Here is a 23,962-nt window from a genome sequence, read left to right on the forward strand (position 1 = left end):
GGGGAGAGCTGGGCCTGTGGGAGGGAGCCCACTGGGGAGGGAGGGAACCCACTCACCATGTGGTAGGGGCCCTCCTAGGGGACAGCTGGACAGGAAACTCAGGGACAAGGGGTTTACCTTCCAACAAACCAGAGTTTCAACACGACCCTGCCTCTCAGTGGCCTCAGGACCTTGTGCCTTTGGTTTAACTCTTCAAAGCTGCTTTGGCAGCCTCCCAACCCACCCAGGATGCCAAACACACCAAGTCACAGTGTTTTAACTAGACATGGCACCAGGGAAGGTGCCTCCACCCAGCCTCTTCCATGGGCTCCCCCAACACTAGCTTTTAGAGCGGGACTGAGATCCTGGAGGGGAGCAAGCAGGAGATGACTGTGTTTGTAAAAAGCAGACATATGATTAACTCAGAAGAATGTGTAAACATAGCTTTATTGGGTAGCAATAAAAATTCTGCTTATTTCAAGGAACCAGTTCTTTAAAACTGCCAACCACCCACACTCCTTGTGTCCTGTTCTTCCTTCCTAATTCTCTGTTACACTGATCACAGTATAATATTCAGCTCTGGGTCAGCTATGAATTTATTTTGCTGAAAAACTATCTCCTCCAATTGAAACGTAAGTTCCCTGAGAGGAGTGGAGTTTGGGACTGTTTTGTTCATTGGACTCACAGTGCCTGAAAGAGCCCCAGGAACGTGGTACTACTTACTACTGCTGCTACTGCTAAGTCACTTCAGTCGTGTCCGACTCTGTGCGACCCCATAGACAGCAGCCCACCAGGCTCCCCCGTCCCTGGGATTCTCCAGGCAAGAACACTGGAGTGGGTTGCCATTTCCTTCTCCAATGCATGAAAGTGAAAAGTGAAAGTGAAGCCGCTCAGTCGTGTCCAACCCTCAGCGACCCCATGGACTGCAGCCTTCCAGGCTCCTCCGCCCATGGGATTTTCTAGGCAAGAATACTGGAGTAGGGTGTCATTGCCTTCTCCAGTACTACTTACTAGTAGTAAGTAATAAGTTGCTTCAGCTGTGTCTGACTCTTTGTGACCCCATGGACTGTAGCCACCGGGATCCTCTGTCCACGGGATTCTCCAGGCAAGAACAATGGAGTGGGGTGCCATTTGGTGCTTGAAAACCATCTATTCAATGAATGAATGAAAGTGCAGTGACAATAAAACAATGACTAAGCATATAAAGTGGTGCCCCAGGCCAGAGGGGAGGATGAGGTTCGGACGCTGCCCATCATAAGGGCCATGCTTTGGAGCTCACTATGGACCAGGCTTTCACCCAGGGGCTTTAAAGAAAGAATCTCACCTAGGAGGGCTGTTACAAAAGGCGAGCATGATCCACTAAGTTCAAGTATTTGGGTAGTGCAGCCCAGGTCTCAGGGAAGTCACCTTAAGCTCAGCTCAATGCCAAGTGAGCATGACTGCTACCTGGCATTGAGCTGGGGAAGAAGGTGGGGGGGCAGTACTGGTGAGAGGTCTTCTGGTTTATCTTGTACTCTCAGCGTCTCCATCTGCTTCTCCCCACCTCACCCTGATCCCCAGTTTGGCCTGGAGATAGTCACCGATGCTTTGAAGCTGGCTGGTCACCACGGGGAAACTGGAAGCTCTTCTGGGAGTTCGGTCCAATAGGGACTTGATGAGTTGGAAAGAGCCAGGAGGGTCCTGATGGACGCAGAGTCCTAGACGGAGCAGCTCAGGGCTGCCCATCTCCTCACTTAGTGCTCCTTGGCGTGGACTGGAACAGTGGGAACCCTCTGGGTTTTAGAACTGCCAGGACCCTGTTCAAAGGTACCAACATCACCTCTTAGTGTGTGAGCTCAAGCCAGTTACTCTCTCTCTAGACTGGTTTTCTGTGCTCGCACACATACACACAAACACACATGCACAATTTATTTTTCCTTACAGGGTTAATTTGACTATTAAGTGACATGTATGAATGTAATGCTCCCTTTTCCTGCTTTAAACTTGACTTTGAAATACTTTTTACAAAAACAATGATCCATACTCAAGTGCTTGCCGGTGATAGTAGGTACTGAATAAATGTTAGTTGGGTGAATGAATAAAGAGTTACTAAACAAACCTGAGCTAAGGGTATTCATATTTTGCTATGTAAAATTGCAGATATTTTCCAGGCACTTATAGCTCACATACACACTTTTTTCATTGAAAAGAGATCGTTCCATACACATGATTTTGTAATCAGTTTTATCTCGTAATCTACTGTAATCTTCACTCCAGGGCAATAAATAGAAATATTGTTTAGTGTCATTTTAACAGCTGTGCAATGTTCTGTCATTTGGATAGACTATCATATATTAAATTGAGCTCTTATTTTGACCTCTGGATTAGTTTCATGTTACCACTTACTATACAACCCAGCAGCAGACATCCTTGTATGCCTGTCTTTTATGATGTAACTGTTTGTCAGAACCAATTTTAAAGTGATCTGGACAGAACAGATAAGGAGGGTGGTGAGGATGTCACCTGAGTTTCTGGTGACAGAAAAATAAGGCTTTCTCTTGCCTCAAGGAGCATTTTGGTGACAGGGTTCTCTGTATCCACCATCTCCAAGAAATATTCCTGTGAAGACACCAGAAATGCACTCCCCTGTGTCAGCCCCACAGTCAGGGTGGCTGTCTTACCAAGTCCTAAAGGTGGGAGAGCAGTCAACAGGGCAGGGAGCCACTTCTCACGTCACCACTGACCACCTAGCGATGAAGCCACTCAGGCCTGAGTTGGAGGCCTGAGGTTTCCACTTGCTAGCTGTGTGTCTTTGGCGATGTGAATCAACCTCTCTGAGTTTTGATCACCTTATCTGTAAAATGGACGCAATAACAGCACTCCCCTCCTGGGTTGAGGATTCATAGAGATAATGCAGTGATACCCACAGAGCGCTGTGCAGAGCCCCCAGCGTGGGTGAGAGTTTATCTAGAGTGAGCAACGTGTTACCATCACGAATTAGCTCACAGCCATCACCCCGTGCCTCCCACAGTTCTAAACATCGTTCTGTTCTAACTCACAGCGTTTTCAATTGGTCTTGAGAATTTGCCAACCTGAGAGAGCAGACCCTGGGGCTGGAGCATATTTTGGAAAGAAACACTGTTTCTCTCATGGGGATGTCCTCAGGGAGGGCAGACAGCTTAGGCCTGGAGCCTGGTAATGGAGCCATGTGCCCCAGGAACTCAGGGTCCTGAAGTTACTTCAGTCGCTGAGCCTCAGCGTCCCCATCTATAAACCAGAAGAGCACTGCCTTAGTCCCCAGGCCCTCCCAGCTCTAGCAGCCTAACATTGCTTCCCCAAAACGTTCAATACAATTATCTGTCCCAAAGGCTGGCAAACTACCACCCACAGGCGAAATCCGGCCCAGTGCCTGTGTTCATAGGGCCCACCAGCTAAGGATGGCGTTTACATTTTTAGGCAGAAAAAAAGAATAACTTTTTCAGGACAGGGGAAAATGATGCAGAATTCAAATTTTAGTATCTATAAATAAAGTTTTATTGGAACACAACCATGCTCCTTCATTTACATACTGTCTATGTTCTAGCTTCAAGTTACTGAGGCAAAGTTGAGTAGTTGCCATGGAGATGATGCCACAGGCAAAGCCTGAAATATTTACTATTTGACTCTTCATACATAAAGCTTGCTGTCCCCTGGTCTAGAGTTGACTTTTCAGATAACTCACTGTTTTTGGAATACTTTGCATTTTTCTTTCTTTCTCCAAAGGTCACTGCTTCCAAAGACCAAGACGATGTAGAGAACAAAATAACACACATAGACAATTCCTTTAGCTTACTACAGCTGCAGGGGCAAGGCCCAGAGGAGCAGAGAGCCCACTGGGCAGGTTTTGCAGGCTCTGCTCAGGGTAAGAGTACGTGAGTACAGGGTGGGCTTGGTGCCACTACCCTCTCCCGACACGCTCAACTTGCAGAGATGAAGTTAAAAAATGCATCTTTGAAAGGCCCAAAAAAAGAATCAAAGAAGAAAAATCCTCCCAGTACAGTGGCTAAGCACACGCGCTTGGAATCAGACAGAAAAGAGTTCCAATCCCACTTCTCCCTCTTCAGTGTGTGGCCTTGGACAGGTTATGTAACCTCTCTGAGACTCAGCTTGTGTATTGGTAAGATGGGGAAAGCAGTGCCTACCCATATGAGTTGTTTAGGAATGCTGTAACAAAGCACCGTAGCAGCCACGAAGTTAAAAGACGCTTACTCTTTTAACGGAAAGTTATGACCAACCTAGACAGCATATTCAAAAGCAGAGACGTTACTTTGCCAACAAAGGTCCGTCTACTCAAGGCTATGGTTTTTCCAGTGGTCATGTATGGATGTGAGAGTTGGACTATAAAGAAAGCTGAGAGCTGAAGAATTGATGCTTTTGAACTGTGGTGTTGGAAGAGACTCTTGAGAGTCCCTTGGACTGTAAGGAGTTCCAACCAGTCCATCCTAAAGGAGACCAGTCCTGAATACTCATTGGAAGGACTGATGCTGAAGCTGAAACTCCAATACTTTGGCCACCTCATGTGAAGAACCAACTCACTGGAAAAGACCCTGATGCTAGGAAAGATTGAGGGCAGGAGGGCAGAGGATGAGATGGCTGGATGGCATCACCGACTCGATGGATGTGAGTTTGAATGAACTCTGGGAGTTGGTGATGGACAGGGAGGTGTGTCCTGCAGCTGGTGTGCTGCAGCTCATGGGGTCACAAAGAGTCGGACACGACTGAGCAACTGAACTGAACTGAACTTATTTTCTTATGATTCTGGAGGTTGTAAGTCTAAAATCAAGGTGTCGCTGGGTATTCTGAGTCCTTTCTTTTTGGCTCATAGATGCTGTCTTCCCCTGGTGTCTCTGTGGTTCTCCCTCTGTGCCTGTCTGTGTCCTCACCTCCCCTTCTTACAAGGACTTCAGTCATATGAGATTTGAATCCACCCTAATGGCCTCTTTTCAGTGTAATCACCTGTTAAAGGTCCTATAGCTAAATATTGTCACATTCTGAGGTTCTGGAGGTTGAGATTTCAACATAGGAATTTGGGAGGGACAAAATTCAGCCCATGACTCTGACTTATAGAATGCTGGAAAAAAAAAAAAAAAAAAAGAATGCTGGGAGGATGGAATGAAATCAGGAATGTTTAGCACAGTTTCTGGAATATTACTGAGTCTTTAGTAAATGTTAGCTCTAATTTTCATTAACGATAATTCCTATTTTTGCTGGTATGGTATTGGCTCTACCAATACCTCATTGCCAGCTCTACCATGGCAACGGCAGAGCTATTCCATTGGGTGTGGAGGAGGAGACCTAGATGGACCTCCTTAGGGTCAGAGCATCTCTCCGGTGGCTACCCAGCAGCCCCACTGGGTACAGACCTACTTGTCCACTTACTCACTGCACTCCTCTAGGGGGCACTGTTCACACTAATGACTTGCGTGTTGATTAGGACAATTTCAGGGCTTCTCTAGTGGTTCAGATGGTAAAGAGTCCACCTGCAATGCAGGAGATGGATTCAATCCCTGGGTTGAGAAGATCCCCTGAGAGAAGGGAATGGCTACCCACTCCAGGGTTCTTGCTTGGAGAATCCCATGCACAGAGGAGCCCAGCGGGCTACAGTCTGTGGGGTTGCAAAGAGTTGGACACGACTAAGTGACTGAGTACACACTATGACAGTTTTTCTGACAGATATTGGAGGACAAGACACTTCTTCTCAAGTCCTCATGAAGTCACCGTGTGGCCCAGGGCACCACTGCTTTCTAGCCTGACAACATTTGGTGGAAGGACACAGCGCAGAGACGAGAATCTGGTGCCGTAGCAGGCCTTCCACACATTTGTGTTGGATAAATGCGCGTCAAGCGCACCCCTCCCTGACTTTACACGGTGTATAAACTGTAGGCGGGTAGGGACATTTTCACATTTCTGTCTCTGCCCTGATGTATTCCAATCACTACACGGTTTCTGGTACATAGTAGGTGCTCAGTAAGTATTTGTTGAATGAAAGAAATGAACCAATTAAAGCAGCCATTCTTTCCTTTCACTGTATACAAGTCTTTGGCTCATGCCATAGGGACTAGAGATGGGGCCCAGTGTGCATTTATTGAACACCTACTGTGTGCTGGTTACTAACTCACTCATTCCAGCCTTTCCTCTTCACCCTGGTTCTCACCATCACAGCCCTGTGGGGTGGATTATGTGGAAAGAGAGCGGGTTGTCAGTCAGTCCTCTTCAGTTCTCTGAGCTCCAGCTCCTTTTCTGCCAAGACTAGTAGATGATGACTTAGCTGCGTGCCTGGCACATAGTAGGTGCTCAATAAATATCATGTTCTTTTCCCCTACCCTAAGATGGCTGGAATAATTCTACCGTTTGCCCCAGAGCTTCCTGTTTGCCCCTGGAGCTTCGGAGATGATGAAAGAGCAGAGCAGAGGAAAGGGGAATCGAAAGCAAGACCCCACCCTGGCCCACGCAGCTGGACCGTGGTCCCTCAGCCTCCCAGCTGAGTCCACCCAGGCATGTCTGAGGGGGAAGGCAGCTGCCTACACCCCCCTAAACTCCAGGATGTGTCAGGCCTCAGCAGCAGACCCCACCGCGCGCTGCAGCCGGGGGTCACAGGTGGCTTTGGGGAAGCCAGGCCCCAGGGCCACTGAGAGCACTGCCCAGAGCTCCGGCCTGGAGGAAGCACGGCGCGCCCAGGGCCCACAGCTGAATGGGCCCTTTCTCCTTGGTGACAAACACAGGCCTTGTTTGGAGGTTTGTTTGTATGTTTGTTTCCCCAGGCTCTTTCTGTTCTCCAACTCTTCCCACAGGCTCCGGCCTGGGGCAGGCACCTCCCTGAGCTTTGAGATTTCCAGAGCATTGCTCATCTCTCCCCAGGCCGGGAGCACCTGGGGGTCCTAAGAGGAAGGGGGGCCTTTCCCCTTCGTTAATGGACTTGAGAAGACAGAGTGCCCACAGAGGGAGGCCTGACCTCTGGGAAGCGCTGACCGAGGCCGGAGCAGCATTCTGGGGGTTTGGCATGAGTTCTCACACCAGCTCCCACCCCCTGAGTTGGGCATCCTTGGAAGCGCTGACCGAGGCCGGAGCACCATTCTGGGGGTTTGGCATGAATTCTCACACCGGCCCCCACCCCCTGAGTTGGGCATCCTTGGCCGTACTTGATGGATTGTGTCACCACTCATCTTGAAACCCTGGAAGGCTCCGTTTTTTGGCCAGAATGGGGAGCTTAGAGTACAGAAATTGAAACTCGGTGGGGCTCCTAGGCAAGGCAGCTTTTCTGTTCAGACTCCATGGCCTTCCTTGAGTTCCAAGGAGGAGGTTCCAACAGTTGCTCGTGGGTGAAGGGAGGGGATGTGGAGGGGGAGGGGCAGCCTAGAAACAGTAGTGCAACCTTGCGGCAGAGTTCTGGTTCCCCCTCAGGGACACACATAACAATGTCTTTGAACTCTTCTACAGAAATAAAACCCAACAGACAGAAGACATCAGCATTCTTCATTCCAGAGAAGACCACATGAGGTCAGTTTAAAGGAACCAGAGAAGTTCATCAAGAGACTATCTGAGAGGGACTTCCCTGGTGGTTGAGTCCACCTGCCATTGCAGGAGATTCTGGTTTGACCCTTGGTCCAGAAAGATCCCAGTAAGCCCACATGGCGCAACAACTGAAGCCCATGTGCCCTAGAACCTGCGGTCAGCAGAAAGAGAGCCAAGGCGGTGAGAAGCAGGTTCACTGAAGCTGGAAGGAAGTCCTCACTCGCTGCTACTAGAAAAGGTGCACGTGAAGCAGTGGAGACCCTGAGCAGCCAAAACTAAAAACTAATATTAAATAAAAACTGTCTTAAAAAAGAGGGATTACCTGAGGCCAGATTAAAAGAGCGCAGGCCCTGCACACACTCTAATCTCATCAACGATCCCACCCTTGCTGCTGCTAAGTCGCTTCAGTCATGTCCGACTCTGTGAGACCCTATAGACAGCAGCCCACCAGGCTCCCCCGTCCCTGGGATTCTCCAGGCAAGAACACTGGAGTGGATTGCCATTTCCTTCTCCAATGCATGAAAGTGAAAAGTGAAAGTGAAGTCACTCAGTCGTGTCCGACTCTTCGTGACCCCATGGACTGCAGTCTACCAGGCTCCTCTGTCCATGGGATTTTCCAGGCAAGAGTACTGAAGTGGGGTGCCAATGCCTTCTCCTCCCACCCTTGAGCTGTCGCTATAAAACTCCTCACCAAATCCTCCTGAGTTAGGACATACAGTTTTTCAGGACAGGAGCTCTTTTGTGTCCCCTTTTGCTTCAAAGCAATAAATTCTTCTCTGTTTCACCCAAAACTCTGTCTCTGAGATTTGCCTCAGCCTCAGTGTACAGAGATCTTAGTGTCCTTCTAGCTGCACTGGTTGAATTTGAACCCAGATCTAACTGCTCTCCTGCCTCTCACCTCAAGTTAGGACCCAGACTCAGCACCTGCACTGCCGCGTTGAGCTCCCAGCTCCTTCATTCTTTTATTTATTTCCACTCCATGGATACTGAAATTCTCCCAGGCTCCCCAGGGCTTCGCTTCCATAAAACAAGGTGGCAACGCACAGACCCTGGAGAGCGTGGTCTGGATGAAATGAGTTCCTTCTGTGGAAGCCCTTAGGCCACTGCTTGGGAATAGATTCCAGCTGTTCATGTTTTTTCACCCTCAGAAGCATGTTTTGGGGTGAGGCTTCCATTTTATAGATCACTGCTGCTGCTGCTGCTGCTGCTAAGTCGCTTCAGTCGTGTCCGACTCTGTGTGACCCCATAGACAGCAGCCCATCAGGCTCCACCGTCCCTGGGATTCTCCAGGCAAGAACACTGGAGTGGGTTGCCATTTCCTTCTCCAATGCATGAAAGTGAAAAGTGAAAGTGAAGTCGCTCAGTCGTGTCTGACTCTTCTCGACCCCACGGACTGCAGCCCACCAGGCTCCTCCGTCCATGGGATTCTCCAGGCAAGAGCACTGGAGTGGGTCGCCATTTATGGATCACTAAAGCAGAGCAATTAGGTAACCGGACCAAGGCTCCACACTCCTAGAAATTAAGAGTGCTGGTGCTGGAGTTAACTCCTTCTTGGAAATGCTCCGCCCCCTGACCCAGCCTGGATGGAAGCAGTGCAGGAAGAAGGAGGAGGAACGAGTCCCCAAAGCCCAAAGCTGCAGAGGACCAGAAGGCAAAGGGAGGCCAGATGCAAGGACATTTCCAAGGAAGAGCTGCTGTACTCGCTGATTGGTGAACTCCGAATGAGTGTGTAGGAGCCGCAACGTCAGCCCCATCCCCACTCCTTTCTGGGTTTCTACCTAAAACCCAGGCACCAGGCCTCCCTGGGTAACACAGGGGCCACAGATCCTTGTGAAGGGCATGGGGAGGGGTCGCTGTGGCCCAGGCAGAGCAGCCACTGGAAACTCTTCCCCCACATACCTTTCACTTCCACTCAGGGCCGCAGAGCTGACTCCTATCAGTCTCCTCCCCAGCCCCACTCCCAGCCAACAATGGAGTATGCAAAACAAAAGGCCTCCGGATAAAGAGCGATCCACCAGGGCCAAGGCTGTGCCTGTCCTTGAGCTCGCCCTGAGGTCTCATCCAAACCTAAAGATGGTACCTGGGGAAACAGATCAACCAGCCAGGGTCTCCCCAAGGGGATTTTGCAAGTGTGATACCCCTTCTGGGGCGAGGGATGGGGTTAGAAGGTGGAGAATATGTGTGATGGGGAGACCAGACCAGGTCAGCATAAAGCGCACCAGAGGGAATCCTTGGACCTCTGCCTGGTATTGTGGGGGGTCTTGGGCAAGTCAGTGAGCCTTTTGAGGCCTCAGCGGCCTCCTTCATGAAAGAAGGCCAAGATGCCCAATGGTCCAGGCTCACTTTCCCGTCTTTCTCCAGATCACACTCAGTTCAGAGCTGGGCACTTCGCCTCTATCACTGCTATCCCCAGGGCCCAGGCCACCCTGGCTTCTGGGAGCTGGCATTCATTGACGCTATTGAATACACTGTGTATGCCAAGCATTCCATGTAGACTTTCCTATTTCACACTCCCAGGCATCAATATGACCTCCATTTCACCAATGAGAAAGATGAAACTGAAGAGAGGGAGTCGCTTGCCCTGGTCACCAAATCAGTTAGAGGTGGAGTCATAATTCAGCCAAGCAGAACAACTCCAGAACCTGCCAGCTTCACCAGCATGCTACTCAAGGGCTGCATGTGCCCCATAACCGGAACACTCAGCCCAGGCTGTCGAAAGGACTGAATATATAAAGAGGCTAATATAAGACCTGGTATATAGGAGAAGCTCAATAAACCAGATCTGCTTGAATGAAAGCCGTGCCTGGCCTGAAACTGCTGGATGCCGAATACATTAACCAAGTCCATGCATCCTGAGGGACCTCGGATCCAGCCGGATAACATCTTTCCCACTGAGAAAGTGGCTGGTTGCCTCCTCTAATTGATGTTTTTGTCTGAGTCTAAGGTAGCACCATAAGCACAGCCGGGAGATGAAGGCTGGATCCTGGCAGCACTTGCTGGTCTCCAAAGAGCTGTTTTCTGATTTACCATTGGTTCATTAGAATTCCATCTTCGGAGCTCCACAGAGGCGGGGGACGGGGACCAGGGAGCGCGGAGCTTAGAACTCTGGGGGCGGGGGGAGCAGGAGGAGGGTCTCTCTGGGTGTTGGCCGCAGAAAAAGCAACCTTGTTTCCTAGATGTGGCTACCATGTGGAGGGAATGTGATGCGGTGAGGCCCTAACCTTCCCAGAGCAGCTCTAGGAATAATAATTTGTTGTTACTGCTGTCTAGTTGCTCAGTTGTGTCTGACTCTTTTGCGACCCCATGGACTGTAGCCCCCCAGGCTCTGCTGTCCGTGGAATTCTCCAGGTAAGAACACTGGAGTGAGTTGCCATGCCTTTTCCAGTGAGTTGCCATATGCTATTTCCTTTTCCAGAGGATCATCTTGACCCAAGGATAGAACCTGTGTCTCCTGAACTGGTAGGCAGGTTCTTTACCAATGAGCCTCCTGGGAAGCCCCAGGAATAGTAATAATAATAGTCAATTGTCAATGTCTATTGAGCCTATATTACTAGGCTGTTCTAAGCACTTTGCATGAATTAATTCATTGATAAGATCATCACTATCATTATTGCCATTTATAGACGAAGGAATTATGGTACAGAAAGGTCAGGTCATCTTCCATAACATGTAGGTGATGGAGTTGGATTTGAACCTGGACTTTGGGGTTTAGGGGTGTTTAATCACATGTTCTCACTTGCTGCCTCTCAGTCTTTGAGCCAGGCTTCAAAGAATTTTTCAGTGGTTAAGGGTACAGTCTTACATGGTACACATAGAACAATCTTTGTTGGATTTTTTTTTTCTGAATTTTTCTGGCAATGTTAGATTAGCCCAGAGATGAGAAGGATAGCTTCCCCAGCTGTTGAAGGATAGGGAGAGGAAAAGCAAAGACCCAACCTATATTATCAGACTTCCCCAGTGGCTCAGACAGTAAGGAATCTGCCTGCAGTGCAGAAGATCAGAGTTCTATCCCTGGGTTGGGAAGATCCCCTGGAGAAGGGCATTGGCAACTCAGTAGTATTGGCAACTCTCCAGTATTCTTGCCTGGAGAATCCCAAGGGTAGAGGAGTCTGGTGGGCTATAATCCATGGGGTCGCAAAGAATCGGATAGGACTGAACGACTAATGCACTTTCAACTTCATTATCATGAATTTACAGGTGAGGAAATTGAGTCAGAAGAGCTGAGGGATCAGCCTGAGTTCCAGCGCGAGTGAGGAGTGAAGCTGGGGTTCCTCCCCAGGTCCGGCTGACTCTCTACCACATCCCCAGGCAAGTGTAGACGCATTTGGCAGAAACACCAGGCATGTACCAGTATTCAACAGACCTTCCAGAAGAGAAAGCTCCAGCTCATTCTCTGTGCTTCCAGAGGGCAGGGCTAGTCCCTTCCTGGAATTTATAGGGAGAAAACCAGAACCCACCATGAAAAAGATTCTCCGTGGCGGACAGTTCATTTTTCTCTGGGAAAACCTTTTATTTCAGGGACAAAACTCTACCTCTGGTGGGATCAAGAGTCCAAGATTTGCACCCCTGTTAGGGCAGGATGGAGGAATACAATGTCTTCTTTTGTGCTTGTTTCTGTCCTGTCTAAAATTGAAAGTGCTTCAAGGAAAATACCCCCCGGTGCTCGTGTTTTCCCACCCAGCAGGCAGCAGACAGCATCTTGGCTGGAATAATATTATTCTGTAGATTCACCTCTATGATTCCCTCATAAATTCATGTCAATAAAAATCCGAGAGGAGCCCAGTGTTTATGTAAGGCTCTAGTCTTGTCCTTCTCACTCTTAAGAAATTAGATGTGTTAGGAAAACAGGAAAAAAATGAAAAGGTGCTCTTTATTTTTTACCTCTGTGTGTTTGTCTAGATGTTCATGTGAAAAATGAATAAAAGGAACAAAAAAGAAGAAAAGAAAGATTTATGTTGCCAGGAATTGAATATGTTCTAGAGGCTGGTGAAGTAAGCCCTGGTCATTAGATAACGCCCATCAGAGGTCTGGAAGTTAAAGAAAGGTCAGAACTCACTGTCTTGTTCTTCACCTAATGATTTGATTGGGGAATACAGACCCTCTCAAATCTAGGGTTCTAGAATCATACATGAGTTGTGTTGGGGTTTTTTTTCCCCCTCCTGAAAGTGGTCTTAGATTATGCAGCACAGAACTGGGAACCACACACTCCTGTACTCCCACCTTGGCTCTGCTACTCGGTGACAGTGACACTTTTGGAAATTTGTGTCACCTCTCTCCATCCTGGACTCCTCCTCTTGCAAAAGAGGAGGAGGAGTCCTCCTGTCCCCTTTGGGATGACACGAAATGCCTGGTGGGCTCATGGTATATGCTAAGATAAGTCAGTTCCTCTTTTCTCCTTTAAAAATCTTTCCCACTTGGATTCTTTTAAATTGTAAAGCAGTGAATTCTCATTATATTTAGCCAGAGAATACAAAAGTCTATTTCAGAAAAAAAGTGAATAATCCTCTTTTGGCAGGGACCATGAGTTGGCTTGTCCAATATCCATTCTCCATTTCTTAGTAATAAAGCTTTATATTATTGGGGCTCAATGAAATAAAATACCATACAGTTATTATTGCCAGCTAAAAAACTTCATTTCCCAGCCTCCTTTGCAATTAGGTATGGTTGGCGGCACTTCTGAGATAGATTCCTAAAAGAGGCATAAACAGCTTCTCCCGTGTTCCTGCCCAGATGTGATGGCTGGAGCATCAGCTGCCCTCTGGGACCACAGCTGGTCTTGGGGGTAGAGTCAAGGATGATGAAACGAAAGGTGATGCCTGAATTGATGACCACGCACCTACTGCCACGTTAGTTCTGGACCATGTATTTCTGAACTTTTTGTAAGAGCAATGAAACCTATTTACTTAAGCTGATGGGTTTTTGATTGTTTTCCTTTTTTTTTCAGTTTTCTATTGTATGGCTGCTGCTGCTGCTGCTAAGTCGCTTCAGTCGCGTCCGACTCTGTGTGACCCCATAGATGGTAGCCCACCAGGCTCCTCTGTCCCTGGGATTCTCCAGGCAAGAACACTGGAGTGGGTTGCCATTTCCTTCTCCAATGCATGAAAGTGAAAAGTGAGAGTGAAGTCACTCAGTTGTTCCCGACTCTTCGAGACCCCATGGACTGGAGCCTACCAGCCTCCTCTGTCCATGGGATTTTCCAGGCAAGAGTACCTAGATCTAATTATAACTAATAATTTGTCTTACCTTTCCACCTCTTGACATGAGTGGTACTAGCAATCACATCTTCCTACAAGTTCACTATCATGGCAAAGATGTATGCTTAGAAAATACTATGCACGCCGTACATAGTAATTGCTTAACAATTATATTAAGGTCAAGTTTCCAGGCCAGGGCACACAGAACTCTAGCATAATCTTTTTCACACTAGGCTATTAAATTGTAGTATGGATATATCATAATTTATTGAACAATTTTCCTGTTGATATACTGAGAAGGTTTCTAGCTGTTTTTTATTTTCTTAATTTCAAAATAACTTTAAGAGAAAATTTAAAAAAATTATTGATTGATTGACTTTTGGCTGTGCTGGGTCTTGGATGCTGCTCAGGCTTTTCTCTAGTTAGGGGCCACTCTCTAGGTGTGGTGTGGGGGCTTCTCATTGTGGTGGCTTCTTGTTTCGGAGCACCGGCTCTAGAACAAAGGCTCAGTAGTTGCCGTTCATGGGCTTACTTGCTCCGAGGCATGTGGGATCTTCCCAGATCTGGGATCAAACCTGTGTCTCCTGCATTGACAGGCGGATTCTTTACCACCGAGCCACCAGGGAACCCCTCTAGTTGTTTTTCAAATAATATAAAGCTTGCTGTAATAGATATCTGGGTATAAATACCCTCACCATGATGCTTTCATATTTCAGCAGACTGCCACAGTGGGATGACTAGTATCTATTCTTTTTAAACCTCCCCACCCTTCTTCCTTTTATAGATGAAGCAGGAGAGGTCTTGAAAGATGATGTGCCAAACATAACAGCAGGAGACAATGACAACCATGCCCCCGGAACCCTCCCCGTCTTAATCCAAAGTCCACACTCCTATTTAGCCAGTGTTTGGTGGCAGTGAATATTTATTGAAGGAATAACTAATAATCTTTATAGAAATAGTGCTCTACCAGTATTTGCTTGAACATATCTGGTGGTAGTAAGCTTGCTATCTTTCTTTTCATCTTTGGAGAGTATTTTATGTTCTTTCTTAATGGTTTTATAATCTGACTTCATGAAACTTCTACTTTCTGGTGTCAGTTTTCATATTTGGGTTTTTTAAAAAAAATGTTGATTTTATTTATTTGGCTTTGCCAGATCTTTGCTGCGGCATGCAGGATCTGGCTCCCCAACCAGGGATTGAACGTAGGCCGCCCGCATCGGGAGCATGGAGTCTGAGCCGCTGGGCCACCAGGGAAGTCCTCTGGTCTCGGTTTTGACTCCTAGAGAATCTGGTCTACTTTCTTAAAGGACAGATGAAACTCACCAAGGTTGCCTTGAGAAAGGAAGTCAAGGTTATCTACCTGGGGCTCCTGATACTCAGATACGCTCATATACAGAGCGTATACCATCGCTCAAGAAATGAGCATGGCTCTGAGGGTACAAAGAGGAATGGACACAGCCCTGACCTGAAGATGGTTGCTCCCCAGGGCTGTGTGGGGTGTTTCTCAGCAGCGAGCCTCATCCTCTGACAAACAGCTTGGGGATTGTGTAAAAACTCATAGTGCTGACAACAGGGGCACAGTGAGGAGTGTTAGGGGTTGGAGAGGAAAGTGTTTAGGTGGAGTTGAGGACTCATTTGGGAGAAGTAAATGGCCAAGACAGTGGGCAGCCTATCCTCAACCAATGGAGGAAATCCCTTCCTCTATAAACGCTGACTTGCTTATCCTGGACGGGTCCCTTTCTCTTAGGCCGTAACATCCCCATGAGAGCCTCCAGCTTGCTCTCTCTCCTCCTATTTCTTTCCTCTTTCTCTCTCTTTCTGGAAAAGACAACATTGAGAAAAACAGGCTGAAAGAACACACTCTTTAGAAGCTTTTCCCCTCCTGACATTCCAAGGGAGCCTGTTTGACTCGGTCATCTCAGAGTGGAATCATAGCAAATAAATTTCACTCTAAGATACAGTATAATTCAGTTGCAAAATAAAAGGTAAATTAATCATTGAAATCTGTAGGAATTAAACTTTTGTAATTTAATTTATTTTGGCTGACTAGGTCTTTGGTGCTGCATGGGCTTTTCTGTAGTTACAGAGTGCATGGGCTGCTCTCTCGTTGCGGTGTGCAGGCTTCTCATCGTGGTGGCTTCTGTGTTGCAGAGCATGGGCTCTTGGGCACCAGGGCTTCAGTAGCTGCAGCTCCAGAATCTAGAGCACAGGCTCAGTAGATGTGGCGCACATGCTTGTTGCTCTGTGGCAACTGGAATCTTCCCAGATCAGGAATCGAACACGTGTCTCCTGCATTGGCAGGTGGGTTCTTTACCACTGAACCATGAGACCAGTGATAACGAATCTGCCTGCCAATACAAAAGACTCAAGAGACACAGTTTTGATCCCTGGGTCAGGAAGATGTCCTGGAGAAGGAAATGGCAATCCAGTTCAGTATTCTTGCCTGGAAAATCCCATGAATAGAGGAGTCTGGCAGGCTGCAGTCCATGGGGTTGCATAGAGTCGGATGCAGCTAAGCACAGCATAGAGCCATCAGGGAAATCCCCTAGGAATTAAATTTTAGGCAATAAAAGGGGCTGGCCATACTTTGGAATAGAAAGAACATAATGTCTAAAGTCGACAGGAAGAGTTCTTATATTGGAACCCTACCTTCACTCATGGCTGGGGGTCCTGTCATGTCACTTCTGATAATTTCATTTCCTTGTTGCAGACAGAGGATAGAATGGATCCTACACAAAGGAAGTCTGCAAGAGAGTAAATGAAATAAAATCAACAAAATAACCTCGGTAAGGTACTCGGCTCACTGGTCAGTGTCTATGGACTTCTCCCTTTGTATTTTCATGTGATATTCAGTTCAGTTCAGTTCAGTTGCTCAGTCGTGTCTGACTCTTTGCAACCCCATGGACTGCAGCATACCAGGCCTCCCTATCCATCACCAACTCCTGGAGTTTACTCAAACTCATGTCCATCGAGTCAGTGATGCCATCCAACCATCTCATCCTTTGTTGTCCTCTTCTCCTCCTGCCTTCAATCTTTCCCAGAATCAGGGTCTTTTCCACTGATTCAGTTCTTCACATCAGATGGCCAAAGTATTGGAGTTTCAGCTTCAGCATCAGTCCTTCCAATGAATACCCAGGACTGATCTCCTTTAGGATGGACTGGTTCAATCTCCTTGCAGTCCAAAGGACTCTCAAGAGTCTTCTCCAACACCACAGTTCAAAAGCATCAGTTCTTCAGCTCTCAGCTTTCTTTATGGTCCAACTCTCACATCCATACATGACTACTGGAAAAACCATAGCCTTGAGTTGAAGGAACTTTGTTGGCAAAGTAATGTCTCTGCTTTTTAATATGCTGTCTAGGTTGGTCATAACTTTCCTTCCAAGGAAAGTTCATGTGATATGGCATAGGCACATATGCTCAACATCCTCCCTGTTCTTGCTGGGTGGTCGAGGATGTGTAATGGTCTTAAGAAGCTAATGTGTGAAGAAAGTGGATCAGAAAAGGCTCAAGACCGCACAGCCTCAGGAGTCTCTTGAGCCTTTTTTCAAACCCAGGGATGCATAACTGTCCCATGAAGTTATCAAGCCAATGGGTTTGGGCTACAGGTTCAGTTCTCCTATCTAACATTTGGCTGATTTTACTTGCTGTAAGCCAAATAATGATAGGATAGTGCAATCAGTATAGTGTAAAGAAACCTGAAGCTTGTCCTGGTTTTGCTCCACCTGTGTGACCTGGGGCAAGTCAGTAATGTCTCCGAGCATCGAGTTCTTGCAGTGTAGAATGGGGGTTCAAAGCCCTTATTGCCCCCAGGAAGAAGTCCCATGGCATCCAACCAGGACTACAAAACACTTCAAAAGATTACTTAGTGGTGAGGAAGGGACAGCAGAACATAGCGATTACATTTGTTAATATATCAATTTGGCTGCTGTAACACATAGCCCCAAAGTAATAACAACTTAATGCAGAAATTTAAATTTAATTATCTTTCCCATAAAAGTTTGAATAGGTGGTCCAGGGCTCGTATGGCAGCAGTAATCAGAACTCAGTTTTCTTCTGTCTCATTGTTCTGTCATTGTCAAGGTCAAGCTTCCATCTCACGTTCCAAGTGGCAGCTCCCGCTCCGCCAGCCCCATTCTCATTGGATTCAATAAGGAGGAAGAAAGAAAGGGTTATACATAAGCTTTGCTTTCCTATCCTATGAACCAGAACTTACTCGCATGGCTCAGTTGCAAAGGACTCTGGGAAGTGAATACTTTAGCTGGGTATCCTGCCCAGGTAAAAAGTCTATACCTCCAAAGAAGGGAAGCATGGATATTGGAAGCCTCAGTTCCTTGCCTCATGCATCTCCCTGGGGCGGGGCAGGTGGTCTTCGAGGATGAGCTCTGTGGCTCTCCCCACTCTCCTGTGCCCTCTGAGCATGACCGTGCCACCTCACACAGCCTGGGCAGGTGCCAAGCAGAAGTGCTGTCCGCCCCCGTGAGCTCGGTGAGAGTCATAGCGTTCTCTCTTGTCTCCTCCCCCTGAGTCAGGGGGTCCCCAACTTGAGAATAGAGGGGTCTTAGCCACAGCTGCCCTCAGGGCCCCTGGGGACAGAGGAGAGAACTGAGACCCCTAGGGATAGACCCAGGCCTGGGAAGTCGCTGACCAAGCTGCGGACCAGGCCAGGGCGTGGGCTCTGGAACTTTCTATCACCTGGGAAAGGACTCAGAGGTGAGATAAGATTTGTCTGGTTTGAGAAACAGAAAGGAGAACAATGTGGCCGAGGTGACCCGGGCACTGAGTGAGGCTGGCAGGGGCAGGGGAAGGGCCCTGATGGGGAGCTGCCACTGTACCCATAGGAAGATGGTCAGAGGAGGGCCTGCTCCAGGACGGCTGCCCACCGGCGATCTGTCCCTTGGAGGACAGACCCCAGCCACCTTCCCAGATCAGAACCCTCCTTGGAAGGAGATGCTATGAGCCTCTTCCCGCTACGACACAAAGGGCCACAGGAACTTGCAGGTTAACCTTTTCAGAGGCACAGCCCTCTTTGGACCAGGACTCTGAGAGGATCTCTCCTGTAGGAGCCCCCTTCAGTCCCTTCTCCCCAACAGACAAGGCAACTGGATTCAGCGAGGGAACTTGAAATGCCCAAAGTCACATAGCAACTTGATAGCAGAGGCCAAGCCCCCAGCTTGGACGTGTCTCCAGGTGTTGGAGCTGTGTGAGCCCAGCGTTCACGCTCTCCTTGGACTTCTCCCAGTTCTAAAGCTCTCATCTTAAAAATGAGCAAGCCAGGGCTACCCCCCCGAGTGTTACTTTGTTGGTTTGGGAACAAAAGAATAAAACAATATGTTACATAGACTCTTGTTTTGCTCACAAACTGAGGTCTCCTGGGGCAGTTTGCTGGGTCCCCCAGAGCTGGTAATTCTGTGCATGAAGCTTCTCTTTGAAACTTCAGGCCAGCTGAAGGTGTCTTCCTCCAGCCCCTGAAGAATAGTCTTTGCCTCATGACCCTTGAAAGTCAAAGGAGAAAAGGAAAGATATATCCTTCTGAATGCAGAGTTCCAAAGAATAGCAAGGAGAGATAAGAAAGCCTTCCTCAGTGATCAATGTAAAGAAATAGAGAGAAATAATAGAATGGGAAAGACTAGAGATCTCTTCAAGAAAATTAGAGATACCAAGGGAATATTTCATGCAAAGATGGGCACAATAAAGGATAGAAATGGTATGGACCTAAGAGAAGCAGAAGATATTATGCAGAGGTGGCAAGAATACACAAAAGAACTATGTAAAAAAGATCTTCATGACTCAGATAACCACAATGGCATGTTCACTCACCTAGAGCCAGACATTCTGGAGTGCACAGTCATGTGGGCCTTAGGAAGCAACACTACGGACAAAGCCAGTGGAGGTGATGAAATTCCAGCTTAGTTATTTCACATCCTAAAAGATGATGCTGTGAAAGTGTTGCATTCAATATGCTGGCAAATTTGGAAAACTCAGCAGTGGCCACAGGACTGGAAAAGGTCAGTTTTTTTTTCCAACTTAAAAAAACGGCAATGCCAAAAAATGCATAAACAACCGCACAATCGCACTCATCTCACACGCTAGCAAAGTAATGCTCAAAATTATCCAAGCCAGGCTTGAACAGTACATGAACCAAGAACTTCCAGATGTTTAAGTGGAATTTAGGAAAGGCAGAGGAACCAGAGTTCAAATCACCAACATCCATTGGATCATAGAAAAAGCAAGAGAATTCCAGAAAAAACATCTATGCCTGCTTCATTGACTACGCTAAAGCCTTTGACTGTGTGGATCACAAGCTGTGGAAAATTCTTAAAGAGATGGGAATACCAGACCACCTTACCTGCCTTCTGAGAAATCTATATGCAGGTCAAGAAGCAACAGTTAGAACCAGACATGGAACAAAGGACTGGTTCCAAATTTGGAAAGGAGTATGCCAAGACTGTATATTGTCACTGTGCTTATTTAACATATGCAGAGTACATCAGGGCTTCCCTAGTGGCTGAGATGGTAAAGCGTCTGTCTGCAATGCAGGAGACCTGGGTTCATCCCTGGGTTGGGAAGATCCCCTGGAGAAGGAAATGGCAGCCCACTCCAGTATTCTTGCCTGGAAAATCCCATGGACCATGGAGCCTGGTAGGCTCCATGGGGTCACAAAGAGTCAGACGCGACTTCGCTTTCCTTTCCTTTCCCTTTCCAGAGTATGTCATGTAAAATTCTGGGCTGGATGAAGCACAAGCTGGAACCAAGATTGCTGGGAGAAATATCAATAACCTCAGATATGCAGATAACACCACCCTTATGGCAGAAAGCAAAGAACTAAAGAGCCACTTGATGAAAGTGAAAGAGGAGAGTGAAAAAGCTGGCTTAAAACTCAACATTCAAAAAACTAAGATTGTGGCATCCAGTCCCATCACTTCATGGCAAATAGATGGGGAAACATTAGAAACAGTGAGAGACTTTATTTTCTTGGGCTCTAAAATCACTACAGATGGTGACTGCAACTGTGAAATTAAAAGACACTTGCTCCTTGGAAGAAAAGCTATGACCAATCTAGACATCATATTAAAAAGCAGAGACATTACTTTGCCAACAAAGGTCCGTATAGTCAAAGCTATGGTTTTTCCAGTAGTCATGTATGGATGTGACACTTGAACTATAAAGAAAGCTGAGAGCCAAAAAATTGGGGCTTTTAAACTGTGGTATTGGAAATGACTCTTGAGAGTCCCTTGGATGGCAAGGAGATCCAACCAGTCAATCCTAAAGGAAATGAGTCCTGAATATTCATTGGAAGGACTGATGCTGAAGGTGAAGCTCTGATATTTTGGCCACTGAATATGAAGAGCCGATTCACTGGATAAGACCTTCATGCTGGGAAAGATTGAGAGCAGAAGAAGGGGACGACAGAGGATGAGATGGTTGGATGGCATCACTGACTCAATGGACATGAGTTTGAGAAAGCTCTAGGAGTTGGTGATGGACAGGGAAGCCTGGCGTGCTGCAGTCTATGGGATCACAAAGAGTCGGACACAATTGAGCAACTGAACAAACTAATATGATCCTTGATTCCAAGGCTACTTCTGTTCTTGGAGTTCCTTCAGGAGGCTGTGCATAGAGGGTCTGTGTCTGACAGAACGGACTTTGTATCCCAGACTTCTACTTCCGTGCTGTGTGACCTCAGACAAGTTGCTTGACCTCTCCTGCGTGCCTGGCTCCAGGCTGCACAGGAGTGAAGTCCACGGGAGCCTGCTCCTCTCTCCCCTCTGACCTGGAGGCGGGCCCTTCCCAGTGGTACGAACAGGAACTGAGCCAACCGGGGGGGCTGTGGAAAAGAACTTTCTGGCTGAGAGGGTGTGTTTGTACAGTTTGCTTCTCTGCCCCCAGGGCTCTGGGAAAAGTTCCAGACCTGAGAAATTTTATCAGATTCCTTTCTTTACCCACCCAGCCTTGAATTTCATGGAAAACAAAACAGAGAAGAAAAAAAAAAAAAAAAAAAGCAGTCTAACATTTGAGTCAGTTACTGCATGGAGCTTAAAGTCTTTCAAAGCTGAGTTTCTATACTTGACCATCCACCAAGTGGATATTCTTAGACCATATATTTCAAGCTCTTTGAGCCTCATTTTCCTTGCTTCCTGGGTGCAAAATGGACACAATAACAAAGAGCCTGCAGGGTGTTTAAGGATGATCCTTCATTCCTACAGAATACGCCACACAGCCCTTGGCCTGGAGCCCATGATCGCAATGTGACTGAAATATCTGGTGTTGCTCCCGGAGTCCCTCTCCACACTCAGCCTCACCACCCGCTCCCAAATATGTCCATATTCCTTCTGCCCAGAGATATTATTTCACATGGCCAAGGGGACTTTGCAGGACTTCCTTGGTGGTCCAGTGGTTAAGAATCTGCCTGCCAATGCAGGGGACACGGGTTTGATCCTTGGTCTGGAAAGATTCCAGATGCTGTAGGGCAAGGAAACCCATGTGTCTCAACTACTGAGCCTGTGCTCTAGAGCCCGTGCTCCATAACAAGAGAAGCCACCGCAACGAGAGAGCAGTCCCCGCATGCAGCACAGTCCAAAAAAAATAATAAATAATGGCATCACTGACTCGATGGACATGAGTTTGAGCAAGCTCTGGGAGCTGGCAATGGACAGGGAGGCCTGGTGTGCTGCAGTCCACGGGGTCGCAGAGAGTCAGACACGACTGAGTGACTGAACTGTACGTGATTAAGCTAAGGGTCTTGAAATGGACTGATAGAATCCCAAGGGTTTTTAAGAGCAAGAGAGAGGAGGAGGATCAGAGTCAGAGATAGAAGGAGGTGATATGACCACGGAGTCTGAGAAAGAAAAGGTGATGTGATTCGGGGCCAGGAGCCAAGGAATGTGGGCAGCTCCTCGGAGCTGGAAAAGGCGAGGATCAGATTGTCCTCTGGAGCCTCCAGAAGAAACACAACCCTGCTGGCACCTTGATCTTAGACTTCCGAGCTGCAGCACTGGAAGACCATAAATCTGTGTAGCCTAAAGATAACTGAGATTGTGGTACTTGGTTACAGCAGCCATAGAAAACGAATACCAACCTTCAAGAGACAAGGATGCCAAGACCCTGGTGCTCCCGGTTTCTGCCCTTTCCTGAATCTGGGCCTCCTTCTCTCTGGTTCAGTGAGCTCCCTGACATTCCACACGGCTCACGCTCCCAGCACCAAGCCCGGCTCTCCAGGGCTCCACCCCACACACAAGCTGAACGTGTTCTCTGCCACGTGCAGTGTTGTTTACACTCCTGTGGATTATGTTCCTTTGGCCATTTATTTATTTCACATTCTGGTTGATGGCTGTGACTCAAAACAGCTGATAAGACACATGCAGTTGAGGGTTTGTTGGGACTTGTCTCCAGGGCCGAAAGGAAGAATCTGATGCTAGATGTAACAAAGGAGAGTTTTCAAGTTACTTGAGCTGCCGTTTCAGAAAACATTGGCAAAAAACCACAAGAGAAAGATGAGTTGGGCAATTTGGGTATGGAAAAAATTCCCCCTGCAGGCTGGGAGGGTTGACTCCACCTGTCTGAGTTCTGGTAGCTCATGGGTGATGGGGGCCACCCCAGTTGTGACTTTGAGATTTGAAGAGAGCAAAGCAGTGCTTGCAGGTGTGTGTGTGTGTGTGTGTGTGTGTGATATACAAAATCAGTGCAAAGACCCCTCCCTCCGGCTCTGAGCTCCTCATTCCAGGAAGGATTTCTGGTGCTAAGGAGCTGAGCCTCTCAACTCTTGTCTTTGGTTACCTGTTGAATGTTGTATCGCTCTGATTAGGTGTCTGGTTCCCAGAGGCCAGAGGGAGATTTCCCTTTCCCTTCCAGCCCCCAGCACTTGGCACAAACCACAGACCTGGTGCACAATGAGTAATCAGCAGACATGTACAGAATCAAGCTTTCCTGTCTCTGGCCTCCTCTCCTGAATTCAGCCAGTTCAGTTCAGTTGCTCAGTCATGTCCGACTCTGTGACCCCGTGGACAGAAGCACACCAGACCTCCCTGTCTATCACCAACTCTAGGAGCTTGCTCAAACTCATGTCCATCAAGTCGGTGATGCCATCCAACCATCTCATCCTCTGTCATCCCCTTCTCCTCCTACCTTCAGCTGGGCAATGGCAATCCTTTACATCTCCAGCAGTTTCCATTCACCAAAAACTCTTAGGAGGGTCCAGAGGAAAGAACACGTGTCTGAGTTCAAGTTCCAATGTGACCTGAAGCTTGATCCTTGTGAAACCT

At 47.6% G+C, this 23,962-nt stretch overlaps 1 long non-coding RNA gene across 2 annotated transcripts; it reads right to left on the bottom strand.

Annotated features, from left to right (window-relative positions):
- Positions 1-408: 408 nt before the first annotated feature.
- On the bottom strand, positions 409-22,923 carry LOC147359696 (uncharacterized). 2 transcript variants are annotated; one of them, XR_015140326.1, is made up of 3 exons: positions 22,780-22,923; positions 16,353-16,447; positions 409-1,775 (listed from the first exon to the last, which is right to left on the bottom strand). It is a non-coding gene; the product is annotated as an uncharacterized LOC147359696 (long non-coding RNA). The 2 variants fall into 2 exon arrangements; XR_015140325.1 differs by lacking the exon at positions 409-1,775 and adding an exon at positions 15,716-16,248.
- Between the last annotated feature and the right edge of the window lie 1,039 nt (positions 22,924-23,962).

The sequence above is a fragment of the Bos grunniens genome, chromosome 14 (assembly GCF_055505025.1).
Source record: "Bos grunniens cultivar Pamir isolate PY7600 chromosome 14, Bosgru_T2T1.0, whole genome shotgun sequence".
NCBI lineage: Eukaryota > Metazoa > Chordata > Mammalia > Artiodactyla > Bovidae > Bos > Bos grunniens.